Below are 14,528 nucleotides of genomic sequence, written 5' to 3' on the forward strand. Positions count from 1 at the left end.
AAGAACACACAGAGGGTGTGTAAAATGACATAGCCACAGCAGCCCGGCTAGCTCAGTCGGTAGAGCATGAGACTCTTAATCTCAGGGTCGTGGGTTTGAGCGCCACACTGGGCGTGATGCTTTTTAAAGGCTTCTCCATTTTCGGGTTTCATTAACTCTCACCTTTTTCAGATATTTCGCTGAGGCTTAAAACTACACACACACACACACCATCCTGCAGTTTGCCTCACGATTCCCACAGGACTCCACATAACGCAGCACTTCCCACCCTGGGAGGCGCTGCTGGGAGCGGTCCTAGGCCGAGCCTTTCCTGCGCCCTTTCCTAGCCTGAGCCGCCCGTGCTTACAGCGAGCTCGGAGTCCGCTCCGGTCCGTCCTGTCCCAGCCAGCATCCTTTCAAAAAGAGGAGTTTTACGGTCTCATCCCCGCTGGTTTTATGATTAAAGTAGGTATGAAAACTACTTTATGTCGGCAGCGGGATTTGATCACAGGCCTGGGGAAGATACTGCTCTTGAATGTGGCACCTTACACCGCTCAGCCATTCCGGCAGCCTCCGGAAAATGGCTCTGGAGGGCTGACTGCCACCTCGCGAAACAGGGAGAGTTCACACTGTTCTCTACTGGACATTTAAGTATGTGCCCAGAGACAGGTTGAGAGGACAGATGCATGTATGTACCAGAGTGAGCTCCAGAGAGACTGATGAGGACATAAGACTGGGTAGAGCGAGAGATGGAGAAAGAGAAAGGTGCCTGTGTCGAGTCAGCAGCAGAGAAAATGAAACAAAGGGGCCTCCTTGTGAGAAGGTAGCCTCTTTCTAGCCTTGTTACCCCCACTTTTGGCCTGTTTGTGAGTGTATGTCAGGGTGTTTGTCACTGTTTTCACTGTCTCACCGGGATCCTGATAGCCAGGCCTCAGTGCTCATAGTGAAAACACTATGTTTTCAGTATGTTTGTTATGTGTCACTGGGATCCTGCTGGTCAGGACCCCAGTGCTCATAGGTTTGTGGCCTATATGTATGTGTCACTGGGGACCCTGTCACACAGGGCCCCAGTGCTCATAGGTGTGCATGTATATGTTCCCTGTGTGGTGCCTAACTGTCTCACTGAGGCTCTGCTAACCAGAACCTCAGTGGTTATGCTCTCTCATTACTTTCAAATTGTCACTGACAGGCTAGTGACCATTTTTACCAATTTACATTGGCTTACTGGAACACCCTTATAATTCCCTAGTATATGGTACTGAGGTACCCAGGGTATTGGGGTTCCAGGAGATCCCTATGGGCTGCAGCATTTCTTTTGCCACCCATAGGGAGCTCTGACAATTCTTACACAGGCCTGCCACTGCAGCCTGAGTGAAATAACGTCCACGTTATTTCACAGCCATTTTACACTGCACTTAAGTAACTTATAAGTCACCTATATGTCTAACCTTTACCTGGTAAAGGTTAGGTGCAAAGTTACTTAGTGTGAGGGCACCCTGGCACTAGCCAAGGTGCCCCCACATTGTTCAGAGCCAATTCACTGAACTTTGTGAGTGCGGGGACACCATTACACGCGTGCACTACATATAGGTCACTACCTATATGTAGCTTCACCATGGTAACTCCGAATATGGCCATGTTACATGTCTATGATCATGGAATTGCCCCCTCTATGCCATCCAGGCATTGTTGGTACAATTCCATGATCCCAGTGGTCTGTAGCACAGACCCTGGTACTGCCAGACTGCCCTTCCTGGGGTTTCACTGCAGCTGCTGCTGCTGCCAACCCCTCAGACAGGCAGCTGCCCTCCTGGGGTCCAGCCAGGCCTGGCCCAGGATGGCAGAACAAAGAACTTCCTCTGAGAGAGGGTGTGACACCCTCTCCCTTTGGAAAATGGTGTGAAGGCAGGGGAGGAGTAGCCTCCCCCAGCCTCTGGAAATGCTTTGTTGGGCACAGATGTGCCCAATTCTGCATAAGCCAGTCTACACCGGTTCAGGGACCCCTTAGCCCCTGCTCTGGCGCGAAACTGGACAAAGGAAAGGGGAGTGACCTCTCCCCTGACCTGCACCTCCCCTGGGAGGTGTCCAGAGCTCCTCCAGTGTGCTCCAGACCTCTGCCATCTTGGAAACAGAGGTGCTGCTGGCACACTGGACTGCTCTGAGTGGCCAGTGCCACCAGGTGACGTCAGAGACTCCTGCTGATAGGCTCCTTCAGGTGTTAATAGCCTATCCTCTCTCCTAGGTAGCCAAACCCTCTTTTCTGGCTATTTAGGGTCTCTGTCTCTGGGGAAACTTCAGATAACGAATGCATGAGCTCAGCCGAGTTCCTCTGCATCTCCCTCTTCACCTTCTGATAAGGAATCGACCGCTGACCGCGCTGGAAGCCTGCAAACCTGCAACATAGTAGCAAAGACGACTACTGCAACTCTGTAACGCTGATCCTGCCGCCTTCTCGACTGTTTTCCTGCTTGTGCATGCTGTGGGGGTAGTCTGCCTCCTCTCTGCACCAGATGCTCCGAAGAAATCTCCCGTGGGTCGACGGAATCTTCCCCCTGCAACCGCAGGCACCAAAAAGCTGCATTACCGGTCCCTTGGGTCTCCTCTCAGCACGACGAGCGAGGTCCCTCGAATCCAGCGACACCGTCCAAGTGACCCCCCCAGTCCAATGACTCTTCAGCCCAAGTTTGGTGGAGGTAAGTCCTTGCCTCACCTCGCTGGGCTGCATTGCTGGGAACCGCGACTTTGCAAGCTACTCCGGCCCCTGTGCACTTCCGGCGGAAATCCTTCGTGCACAGGCAAGCCTGGGTCCACGGCACTCTAACCTGCATTGCACGACTTTCTAAGTTGGTCTCCGGCGACGTGGGACTCCTTTGTGCAACTTCGGCGAGCACCGTTTCACGCATCCTCGTAGTGCCTGTTTCTGGCACTTTTCCGGGTGCTACCTGCTTCAGTGAGGGCTCTTTGTCTTGCTCGACGTCCCCTCTCTCTGCAGGTCCAATTTGCGACCTCCTGGTCCCTCCTGGGCCCCAGCAGCGTCCAAAAACGCCAAACGCACGATTTGCGTGTAGCAAGGCTTGTTGGTGTCCATCCGGCGGGAAAGCACTTTTGCACGACTCTCCAAGGCGTGGGGGATCCATCCTCCAAAGGGGAAGTCTCTAGCCCTTGTCGTTCCTGCAGTATTCACAGTTCTTCAGCCTAGTAAGAGCTTCTTTGCACCAACCGCTGGCATTTCTTGGGCATCTGCCCATCTCCGAGCTGCTTGTGACTTTTGGACTTGGTCCCCTTGTTCCACAGGTACCCTCAGTCAGGAATCCATCGTTGTTGCCTTGCTGATTTGTGTTTTCCTTGCATTTTCCCTCTAACACGACTATTTTGTCCTTAGGGGAACTTTGGTGCACTTTGCACTCACTTTTCAGGGTCTTGGGGAGGGTTATTTTTCTAACTCTCACTATTTTCTAATAGTCCCAGCGACCCTCTACAAGGTCACATAGGTTTGGGGTCCATTCGTGGTTCGCATTCCACTTCTGGAGTATATGGTTTGTGTTGCCCCTATCCCTATGTTTCCCCATTGCATCCTATTGTAACTATACATTGTTTGCACTGTTTTCTAAGACTATACTGCATATTTTTGCTATTGTGTATATATATCTTGTGTATATTTCCTATCCTCTCACTGAGGGTACACTCTAAGATACTTTGGCATATTGTCATAAAAATAAAGTACCTTTATTTTTAGTATAACTGTGTATTGTGTTTTCCTATGATATTGTGCATATGACACTGAGTGGTACTGTAGTAGCTTCACACGTCTCCTAGTTCAGCCTAAGCTGCTCTGCTAAGCTACCATTATCTATCAGCCTAAGCTGCTAGACACCCTATACACTAATAAGGGATAACTGGGCCTGGTGCAAGGTGCAAGTACCCCTTGGTACTCACTACAAGCCAGTCCAGCCTCCTACATTGGTTGTGCAGCGGTGGGATAAGTGCTTGAGACTACTTACCACTCTGGTCATTGTACTTTTCATAAGAGAAAAATATACAAAACAAGGTCAGTGTATATACACATAGCCAAAAGGTTTTGCATTTCCTCTTCTCACTCTTTTCTAAGTGCTGAAAAGTACTTCTAAACTTTCAAAAAGTTCTTAAAAGTTTAAAAAGTATTTTCTGTCTTTCCAAAAAGTTCTGAAAACTTTTTTCTCTTTTTCTATCACTTTAACTCTCTCTAAAAAATGTCTGGCACAGGAAAAAATGTTGAACTGTCCAAACTTGCATATGATCACCTTAGCTGGAAAGGAGCAAGGAGTCTCTGCATAGAGAGAGGTTTGAGTGTAGGGAAGAATCCTTCTTTAGAACTGTTAATTAATATGCTTAGAGTACAGGATAAGGCCATAAGTGCCCAATCTGTAGAAAAAGTAGCTAATGGTTCTCAATCTGATCCAGGGACTCCCCCAGGAAAAGGTTCAGGAAAGAAACTTCTCAGCCTGCCCATTACTAGACAGTCTAGCATAGTTGGTACAGAGGTTGAATCACACCATACTAATGATGTGCTCTCACATTATGCTGGTAGCCAAGCTGTTAGGGTGCCCTCTGTAAGGGACAGGTCTCCTTCTGTTCATTCCCATCATACCTCTGTATCTAGAAATGTCCCTCCCACCCACCCTGATGACAGATTGTTAGAAAGGGAGCTCAATAGATTGAGAGTGGAACAAACCAGACTGAAGCTCAAGAAGCAACAGCTGGATTTGGATAGACAGTCTTTAGAATTAGAGAAGGAAAGACAGAAGTTGGGTTTAGATACCCATGGTGGCAGCAGCAGTATTCCCCATAGTCATCCTGCAAAAGAGCATGATTCCAGGAATCTGCACAAGATAGTTCCCCCTTATAAGGAGGGGGATGACATTAACAAGTGGTTTGCTGCACTTGAGAGGGCCTGTGCTGTACAGGATGTCCCTCAAAGGCAGTGGGCTGCTATCCTATGGCTATCATTTAGTGGAAAAGGTAGGGATAGGCTCCTTACTGTGAAAGAAAATGATGCCAATAATTTTACAGTTCTTAAGAATGCACTCCTGGATGGTTATGGCTTAACCACTGAACAGTACAGGATAAAGTTCAGAGAGACCAAAAAGGAGTCTTCACAAGACTGGGTTGATTTCATTGACCATTCAGTGAAGGCCTTGGAGGGGTGGTTACATGGCAGTAAAGTTACTGATTATGAAAGCCTGTATAACACAATCCTGAGAGAGCATATACTTAATAATTGTGTGTCTGATTTGTTGCACCAGTACCTGGTAGACTCTGATCTGACCTCTCCCCAAGAATTGGGAAAGAAGGCAGACAAATGGGTCAGAACAAGGGTGAACAGAAAAGTTCATACAGGGGGTGACAAAGATGGCAATAAAAAGAAAGATGGTGAAAAATCTCAAGATAAGCATGGGGATAAGGGTAAAACCAAAGATCCCACTTCAAATCTTAAACACTCTTCAGAGGGTGGGGATAAAACTAATTCTTCCTCTTCTTCTCAACCTGCACACATTAAAAAGCCTTGGTGCTTTGTGTGTAAAAACAGAGGCCATAGGCCAGGGGATAAGTCCTGTCCAGGTAAAACCCCTGAGCCTACCACCACTAATACATCAAGCTCTAGTGCCCCTAGCAGTAGTGGTACTAGTGGTGGGACTGCTGGCAACAGTCAATCAAAGGGTGTAGTTGGGTTCACTTATGGGTCCATAGTGGAAACTGATGTAATCAGTCCCAAGACAGTGTCTGTCACACCTAGTGGCATTGGCCTTGCCACACTGGCTGCTTGTCCCCTTACAATGGATAAGTACAGGCAGACAGTTTCAATAAATGGTGTTGAGGCCTTGGCCTACAGGGACACAGGTGCCAGTTTCACTTTGGTGACTGAAAACCTAGTGCCTCCTGAACAACACATCATTGGACAACAGTATAAGATTATTGATGTCCATAACTCCACTAAGTTTCTTCCCTTAGCTATAATTCAGTTTAGTTGGGGTGGAGTTACTGGCCCTAAGCAGGTGGTGGTATCACCTAGCTTACCTGTAGACTGTCTCTTAGGTAATGACCTAGAGGCCTCAGGTTGGGCTGATGTAGAGTTTTATGCCCATGCAGCCATGCTGGGCATCCCTGAGGAATTGTTCCCTCTCATTTCAAGTGAAATGAAAAAGCAAAGGAGAGAAGGCCTGAAAACTCAGGATCCCTCTCCATCAACAGGTAAAAAGGGTATCACAGTATCCCCTAACCACCCTACCATTCAGGATACCATTCCTGTGGTGGGAGAAACCTCTCCTGGGGTGGCACCTGTTCCAAGGGAATCATCAGCTGGCAAAGCTGGACTCCCTGAGGTGGAAGTACCTCTCTGTGGGATAACTAACATTGGTGAGAAAACACAGCACCATTTTAGTTAACATGGAGCATCCCTTCAACCCTCCCAGAGAAACTTTAGTGCAGAAACCCTGCACTACCTCACAACACTTAGGACAGCATCCCTGCCCTAGTGTGGAGCTCATAGGACAGCATCCCTGCCCTGCTCCAACTCAAGAGAAACAGCATCCCTGTTCTCTCTTCCAGCCAAATGGACAAAGTTTTTGCCCAGCTATGGCTTTACTGAGACAGCATCCCTGTCTGGCATTTCCATCATTACAAATAGGTTCAGTGGATAATTCCCACTGCTCTAAACTAAAACTTACTGATAGAAACTCTGAAAATTCATCTTCACATTGTTGGTTAGCTAAAAAACTTCAAACAGGGTGGTTTACATCCCCACAGGGAAGTAACCATATAGTGGATGATAAAGGGAGTAACCAGTCTATTGCAGAGCTACTCTCTACTTATCACCACTTAGACAATAAAGTCTCAACTGGCCAAGGTTAGCCTTATTGTCCTTCGTTTGGTGGGGGGGTTGTGTGAGAAGGTAGCCTCTTTCTAGCCTTGTTACCGCCACTTTTGGCCTGTTTGTGAGTGTATGTCAGGGTGTTTGTCACTGTTTTCACTGTCTCACTGGGATCCTGATAGCCAGGCCTCAGTGCTCATAGTGAAAACACTATGTTTTCAGTATGTTTGTTATGTGTCACTGGGATCCTGCTGGTCAGGACCCCAGTGCTCATAGGTTTGTGGCCTATATGTATGTGTCACTGGGACCCTGTCACACAGGGCCCCAGTGCTCATAGGTGTGCATGTATATGTTCCCTGTGTGGTGCCTAACTGTCTCACTGAGGCTCTGCTAACCAGAACCTCAGTGGTTATGCTCTCTCATTACTTTCAAATTGTCACTGACAGGCTAGTGACCATTTTTACCAATTTACATTGGCTTACTGGAACACCCTTATAATTCCCTAGTATATGGTACTGAGGTACCCAGGGTATTGGGGTTCCAGGAGATCCCTATTAGCTGCAGCATTTCTTTTGCCACCCATAGGGAGCTCTGACAATTCTTACACAGGCCTGCCACTGCAGCCTGAGTGAAATAACGTCCACGTTATTTCACAGCCATTTTACACTGCACTTAAGTAACTTATAAGTCACCTATATGTCTAACCTTTACCTGGTAAAGGTTAGGTGCAAAGTTACTTAGTGTGAGGGCACCCTGGCACTAGCCAAGGTGCCCCCACATTGTTCAGAGCCAATTCACTGAACTTTGTGAGTGCGGGGACACCATTACACCCGTGCACTACATATAGGTCACTACCTATATGTAGCTTCACCATGGTAACTCCGAATATGGCCATGTAACATGTCTATGATCATGGAATTGCCCCCTCTATGCCATCCTGGCATTGTTGGTACAATTCCATGATCCCAGTGGTCTGTAGCACAGACCCTGGTACTGCCAGACTGCCCTTCCTGGGGTTTCACTGCAGCTGCTGCTGCTGCCAACCCCTCAGACAGGCAGCTGCCCTCCTGGGGTCCAGCCAGGCCTGGCCCAGGATGGCAGAACAAAGAACTTCCTCTGAGAGAGGGTGTGACACCCTCTCCCTTTGGAAAATGGTGTGAAGGCAGGGGAGGAGTAGCCTCCCCCAGCCTCTGGAAATGCTTTGTTGGGCACAGATGTGCCCAATTCTGCATAAGCCAGTCTACACCGGTTCAGGGACCCCTTAGCCCCTGCTCTGGCGCGAAACTGGACAAAGGAAAGGGGAGTGACCACTCCCCTGACCTGCACCTCCCCTGGGAGGTGTCCAGAGCTCCTCCAGTGTGCTCCAGACCTCTGCCATCTTGGAAACAGAGGTGCTGCTGGCACACTGGACTGCTCTGAGTGGCCAGTGCCACCAGGTGACGTCAGAGACTCCTGCTGATAGGCTCCTTCAGGTGTTAGTAGCCTATCCTCTCTCCTAGGTAGCCAAACCCTCTTTTCTGGCTATTTAGGGTCTCTGTCTCTGGGGAAACTTCAGATAACGAATGCATGAGCTCAGCCGAGTTCCTCTGCATCTCCCTCTTCACCTTCTGATAAGGAATCGACCGCTGACCGCGCTGGAAGCCTGCAAACCTGCAACATAGTAGCAAAGACGACTACTGCAACTCTGTAACGCTGATCCTGCCGCCTTCTCGACTGTTTTCCTGCTTGTGCATGCTGTGGGGGTAGTCTGCCTCCTCTCTGCACCAGAAGCTCCGAAGAAATCTCCCGTGGGTCGACGGAATCTTCCCCCTGCAACCGCAGGCACCAAAAAGCTGCATTACCGGTCCCTTGGGTCTCCTCTCAGCACGACGAGCGAGGTCCCTCGAATCCAGCGACACCGTCCAAGTGACCCCCACAGTCCAGTGACTCTTCTGCCCAAGTTTGGTGGAGGTAAGTCCTTGCCTCACCTCGCTGGGCTGCATTGCTGGGAACCGCGACTTTGCAAGCTACTCCGGCCCCTGTGCACTTCCGGCGGAAATCCTTTGTGCACAGCCAAGCCTGGGTCCACGGCACTCTAACCTGCATTGCACGACTTTCTAAGTTGGTCTCCGGCGACGTGGGACTCCTTTGTGCAACTTCGGCGAGCACCGTTTCACGCATCCTCGTAGTGCCTGTTTCTGGCACTTCTCCGGGTGCTACCTGCTTCAGTGAGGGCTCTTTGTCTTGCTCGACGTCCCCTCTCTCTGCAGGTCCAATTTGCGACCTCCTGGTCCCTCCTGAGCCCCAGCAGCGTCCAAAAACGCCAAACGCACGATTTGCGTGTAGCAAGGCTTGTTAGCGTCCGTCCGGCGGGAAAACACTTCTGCACGACTCTCCAAGGCGTGGGGAATCCATCCTCCAAAGGGGAAGTCTCTAGCCCTTGTCGTTCCTGCAGTATTCACAGTTCTTCAGCCTAGTAAGAGCTTCTTTGCACCAACCGCTGGCATTTCTTGGGCATCTGCCCATCTCCGAGCTGCTTGTGACTTTTGGACTTGGTCCCCTTGTTCCACAGGTACCCTCAGTCAGGAATCCATCGTTGTTGCCTTGCTGATTTGTGTTTTCCTTGCATTTTCCCTCTAACACGACTATTTTGTCCTTAGGGGAACTTTGGTGCACTTTGCACTCACTTTTCAGGGTCTTGGGGAGGGTTATTTTTCTAACTCTCACTATTTTCTAATAGTCCCAGCGACCCTCTACAAGGTCACATAGGTTTGGGGACCATTCGTGGTTCGCATTCCACTTCTGGAGTATATGGTTTGTGTTGCCCCTATCCCTATGTTTCCCCATTGCATCCTATTGTAACTATACATTGTTTGCACTGTTTTCTAAGACTATACTGCATATTTTTGCTATTGTGTATATATATCTTGTGTATATTTCCTATCCTCTCACTGAGGGTACACTCTAAGATACTTTGGCATATTGTCATAAAAATAAAGTACCTTTATTTTTAGTATAACTGTGTATTGTGTTTTCCTATGATATTGTGCATATGACACTGAGTGGTACTGTAGTAGCTTCACACGTCTCCTAGTTCAGCCTAAGCTGCTCTGCTAAGCTACCATTATCTATCAGCCTAAGCTGCTAGACACCCTATACACTAATAAGGGATAACTGGGCCTGGTGCAAGGTGCAAGTACCCCTTGGTACTCACTACAAGCCAGTCCAGCCTCCTACACTCCTGGGATAACCACACACTACTTCCTCACAAAGAACACACAGAGGGTGTGTGAAATGACATAGGCACAGCAGCCCGGCTAGCTCAGTCGGTAGCGCATGAGACTCTTAATCTCGGGGTCGTGGGTTCGAGCCCCACGTTGGGCGTGATGCTTTTTAAAGGCTTCTCCATTTTCGGGTTTAACATTAACTCTCACCTTTTTCAGATATTTTGCTGAGGCTTAAAACTACTCACACACACATCCTGCAGTTTGCCTCACGATTCCCACAGGACTCCACACAACGCAGCACTTCCCGTCCTGGGAGGCGCCGCTGGGAGTGGTCCTAGCCCGAGCCTTTCATGCGCACTTTCCTAGCCTGAGCCGCCCGTGCTTACAGCGAACTCGGAGTCCGCTCCGCTCCGTCCTGTCCCCCCCCATCCTTTCGAAAAGAGGATTTTAAGGTATCATCCCCGCTGGTGTTATGATTAAAGTAGGTATGAAAACTACTTTATGTTGGCAGCGGTATTTGATCACAGGACTGGGGAAGATACTGCTCTTGAATGTGGCGCCTCACACTGCTCGGCCATTCCGGCAGCCTCCGAAACACGGCTCTGGAGGCTGACTGCCACCTCGCGAAACAGGGAGAGTTCACACTGTTCTCTACTGGACATTTAAGTATGTGCCCAGAGACAGGTTGAGAGGACAGATGCATGTATGTACCAGAGTGAGCTCCAGAAAGACTGATGGGGACATAAGACTGGGGTAGAGCGAGAGATGGAGAAAGAGAAAGGTGCCTGTGTCGAGTCAGCAGCAGAGAAAATGAAACAAAGGGGCCTCCTGGGATAACCACACACTACTTCCTCACAAAGAACACACAGAGGGTGTGTGAAATGACATAGGCACAGCAGCCCGGCTAGCTCAGTCGGTAGAGCATGAGACTCTTAATCTCAGGGTTGTGGGTTCGAGCCCCACGTTGGGCGTGATGCTTTTTAAAGGCTTCTCCATTTTCGGGTTTAACATTAACTCTCACCTTTTTCAGATATTTTGCTGAGGCTTAAAACTACACACACACACATCCTGCAGTTTGCCTCACGATTCCCACAGGACTCCACACAACGCAGCACTTCCCGCCCTGGGAGGCGCCGCTGGGAGCGGTCCTAGGCCGAGCCTTTCCTGCCCCCTTTCCTAGCCTGAGCCGCCCGTGCTTACAGCGAGCTCGGAGTCCGCTCCGGTCCATCCTGTCCCCCCCCATCCTTTCAAAAAGAGGAGTTTAAAGTCTCATTCCTGCTGGTGTTATGATTAAAGTAGGTATGAAAACTACTTTATGTCAGCAGCGGGATTTGATCACAGGACTGGGGAAGATACTGCTCTTTAATGTGGCGCCTAACACCGCTCGGCCATTCCGGCAGCCTGAGGAACACGGCTCTGGAGGCTGACTGCCACATCGCGACACAGGGAGAGTTCACACTGTTCTCTACTGGACATTTAAGTATGTGCCCAGAGACAGGTTGAGAGGACAGATGCATGTATGTACCAGAGTGAGCTCCAGAGAGACTGATGGGGACATAAGACTGGGGTAGAGCGAGAGATGGAGAAAGAGAAAGGTGCCTGTGTCGAGTCAGCAGCAGAGAAAATGAAACAAAGGGGCCTCCTGGGATAACCACACACTACTTCCTCACAAAGAACACACAGAGGGTGTGTGAAATGACATAGGCACAGTAGCCCGGCTAGCTCAGTCGGTAGAGCATGAGACTCTTAATCTCGGGGTCGTGGGTTCGAGCCCCACGTTGGGCGTGATGCTTTTTAAAGGCTTCTCCATTTTCGGGTTTAACATTAACTCTCACCTTTTTCAGATATTTTGCTGAGGCTTAAAACTACTCACACACACATCCTGCAGTTTGCCTCACGATTCCCACAGGATTCCACACAACGCAGCACTTCCCATCCTGGGAGGCGCCGCTGGGAGTGGTCCTAGCCCGAGCCTTTCATGCGCACTTTCCTAGCCTGAGCCGCCCGTGCTTACAGCGAGCTCGGAGTCCGCTCCGCTCCGTCCTGTCCCCCCTCATCCTTTCGAAAAGAGGATTTTAAGGTATCATCCCCGCTGGTGTTATGATTAAAGTAGGTATGAAAACTACTTTATGTTGGCAGCGGTATTTGATCACAGGACTGGGGAAGATACTGCTCTTGAATGTGGCGCCTCACACTGCTCGGCCATTCCGGCAGCCTCCGAAACACGGCTCTGGAGGCTGACTGCCACCTCGCGAAACAGGGAGAGTTCACACTGTTCTCTACTGGACATTTAAGTATGTGCCCAGAGACAGGTTGAGAGGACAGATGCATGTATGTACCAGAGTGAGCTCCAGAAAGACTGATGGGGACATAAGACTGGGGTAGAGCGAGAGATGGAGAAAGAGAAAGGTGCCTGTGTCAGGTCAGCAGCAGAGAAAATGAAACAAAGGGGCCTCCTGGGATAACCACACACTACTTCCTCACAAAGAACACACAGAGGGTTTGTGAAATGACATAGCCACAGCAGCCCGGCCAGCTCAGTCGGTAGAGCATGAGACTCTTAATCTCAGGGTCGTGGGTTTGAGCTCCACACTGGGCGTGATGCTTTTTAAAGGCTTCTCCATTTTTGGGTTTAACATTAACTCTCACCTTTTTCAGATATTTCGCTGAGGCTTAAAACTACACACACACACACATCCTGCAGTTTGCCTCACGATTCCCACAGGACTCCACATAACGCAGCACTTCCAACCCTGGGAGGCGCCGCTGGGAGCGGTCCTAGGCCGAGCCTTTCCTGCGCCCTTTCCTAGCCTGAGCCGCCCGTGCTTACAGCGAGCTCGGAGTCCGCTCCGGTCCGTCCTGTCCAGCCCCATCCTTTCAAAAAGAGGAGTTTTACGGTCTCATCCCTGCTGGTGTTATGATTAAAGTAGGTATGAAAACTACTTTATGTCGGCAGCAGGATTTGATCACAGGCCTGGGGAAGATACTGCTCTTGAATGTGGGACCTTACACCGCTCAGCCATTCCGGCAGCCTCTGGAAAACGGCTCTGGAGGCTGACTGCCACCTCGCGAAACAGGGAGAGTTCACACTGTTCTCTACTGGACATTTAAGTATGTGCCCAGAGACAGGTTGAGAGGACAGATGCATGTATGTACCAGAGTGAGCTCCAGAGAGACTGATGAGGACATAAGACTGGGGTAGAGCGAGAGATGGAGAAAGAGAAAGGTGCCTGTGTCGAGTCAGCAGCAGAGAAAATGAAACAAAGGGGCCTCCTGGGATAACCACACACTACTTCCTCACAAAGAACACACAGAGGGTGTGTGAAATGACATAGGCACAGCAGCCCGGCTAGCTCAGTCGGTAGAGCATGAGACTCTTAATCTCAGGGTCGTGGGTTCGAGCCCCACGTTGGGCGTGATGCTTTTTAAAGGCTTCTCCATTTTCGGGTTTAACATTAACTCTCACCTTTTTCAGATATTTTGCTGAGGCTTAAAACTACACACACACATCCTGCAGTTTGCCTCACGATTCCCACAGGACTCCACACAACGCAGCACTTCCCGTCCTGGGAGGCGCCGCTGGGAGTGGTCCTAGCCCGAGCCTTTCATGCGCACTTTCCTAGCCTGAGCCGCCCGTGCTTACAGTGAGCTCGGAGTCCGCTCCGCTCCGTCCTGTCCCCCCCCATCCTTTCAAAAAGAGGATTTTAAGGTATCATCCCGCTGGTGTTATGATTAAAGTAGGTATGAAAACTACTTTATGTTGGCAGCGGTATTTGATCACAGGACTGGGGAAGATACTGCTCTTGAATGTGGCGCCTCACACTGCTCGGCCATTCCGGCAGCCTCCGAAACACGGCTCTGGAGGCTGACTGCCACCTCGCGAAACAGGGAGAGTTCACACTGTTCTCTACTGGACATTTAAGTATGTGCCCAGAGACAGGTTGAGAGGACAGATGCATGTATGTACCAGAGTGAGCTCCAGAGAGACTGATGGGGACATAAGACTGGGGTAGAGCGAGAGATGGAGAAAGAGAAAGGTGCCTGGGTCGAGTCAGCAGCAGAGAAAATGAAACAAAGGGGCCTCCTGGGATAACCACACACTACTTCCTCACAAAGAACACACAGAGGGTGTGTGAAATGACATAGGGACAGCAGCCCGGCTAGCTCAGTCGGTAGAGCATGAGACTATTAATCTCATGGTTGTGGGTTCGAGCCCCACGTTGGGAGTGATTCTTTTTAAAGGCTTCTCCCTTTTCGGGTTTAACATTAACTCTCACCTTTTTCAGATATTTCGCTGAGGCTTAAAAATACACAAACACACATCCTGCAGTTTGCCTCACGATTCCCACAGGACTCCACACAACGCAGCACTTCCCGCCCTGGGAGGCGCTGCTGGGAGCGGTCATAGGCCGAGCCTTTCCTGCCCCCTTTCCTAGCCTGAGCCGCCCGTGCTTACAGCGAGCTCGGAGTCCGCTCCGGTCCATCCTGTCCCCCCC

The 14,528-nt window shown here is 50.0% G+C and overlaps 4 non-coding genes across 4 annotated transcripts; all 4 read left to right on the forward strand.

Annotated features, from left to right (window-relative positions):
- Positions 1 to 10,930: 10,930 nt before the first annotated feature.
- Positions 10,931 to 11,003, forward strand: TRNAK-CUU (transfer RNA lysine (anticodon CUU)). Its single transcript has one exon. It is a non-coding gene; the product is annotated as a tRNA-Lys (tRNA).
- A 741-nt stretch (positions 11,004 to 11,744) lies between these two features.
- TRNAK-CUU (transfer RNA lysine (anticodon CUU)) lies at positions 11,745 to 11,817 on the forward strand. Its single transcript has one exon. It is a non-coding gene; the product is annotated as a tRNA-Lys (tRNA).
- Positions 11,818 to 13,375: 1,558 nt separating this feature from the next.
- On the forward strand, positions 13,376 to 13,448 carry TRNAK-CUU (transfer RNA lysine (anticodon CUU)). The gene has a single exon. It is a non-coding gene; the product is annotated as a tRNA-Lys (tRNA).
- A 738-nt stretch (positions 13,449 to 14,186) lies between these two features.
- Positions 14,187 to 14,259, forward strand: TRNAN-AUU (transfer RNA asparagine (anticodon AUU)). The gene has a single exon. It is a non-coding gene; the product is annotated as a tRNA-Asn (tRNA).
- Positions 14,260 to 14,528: the final 269 nt, after the last annotated feature.

This window comes from Pleurodeles waltl, chromosome 6 (genome assembly GCF_031143425.1).
Source record: "Pleurodeles waltl isolate 20211129_DDA chromosome 6, aPleWal1.hap1.20221129, whole genome shotgun sequence".
Taxonomy (NCBI): Eukaryota; Metazoa; Chordata; class Amphibia; order Caudata; family Salamandridae; genus Pleurodeles; species Pleurodeles waltl.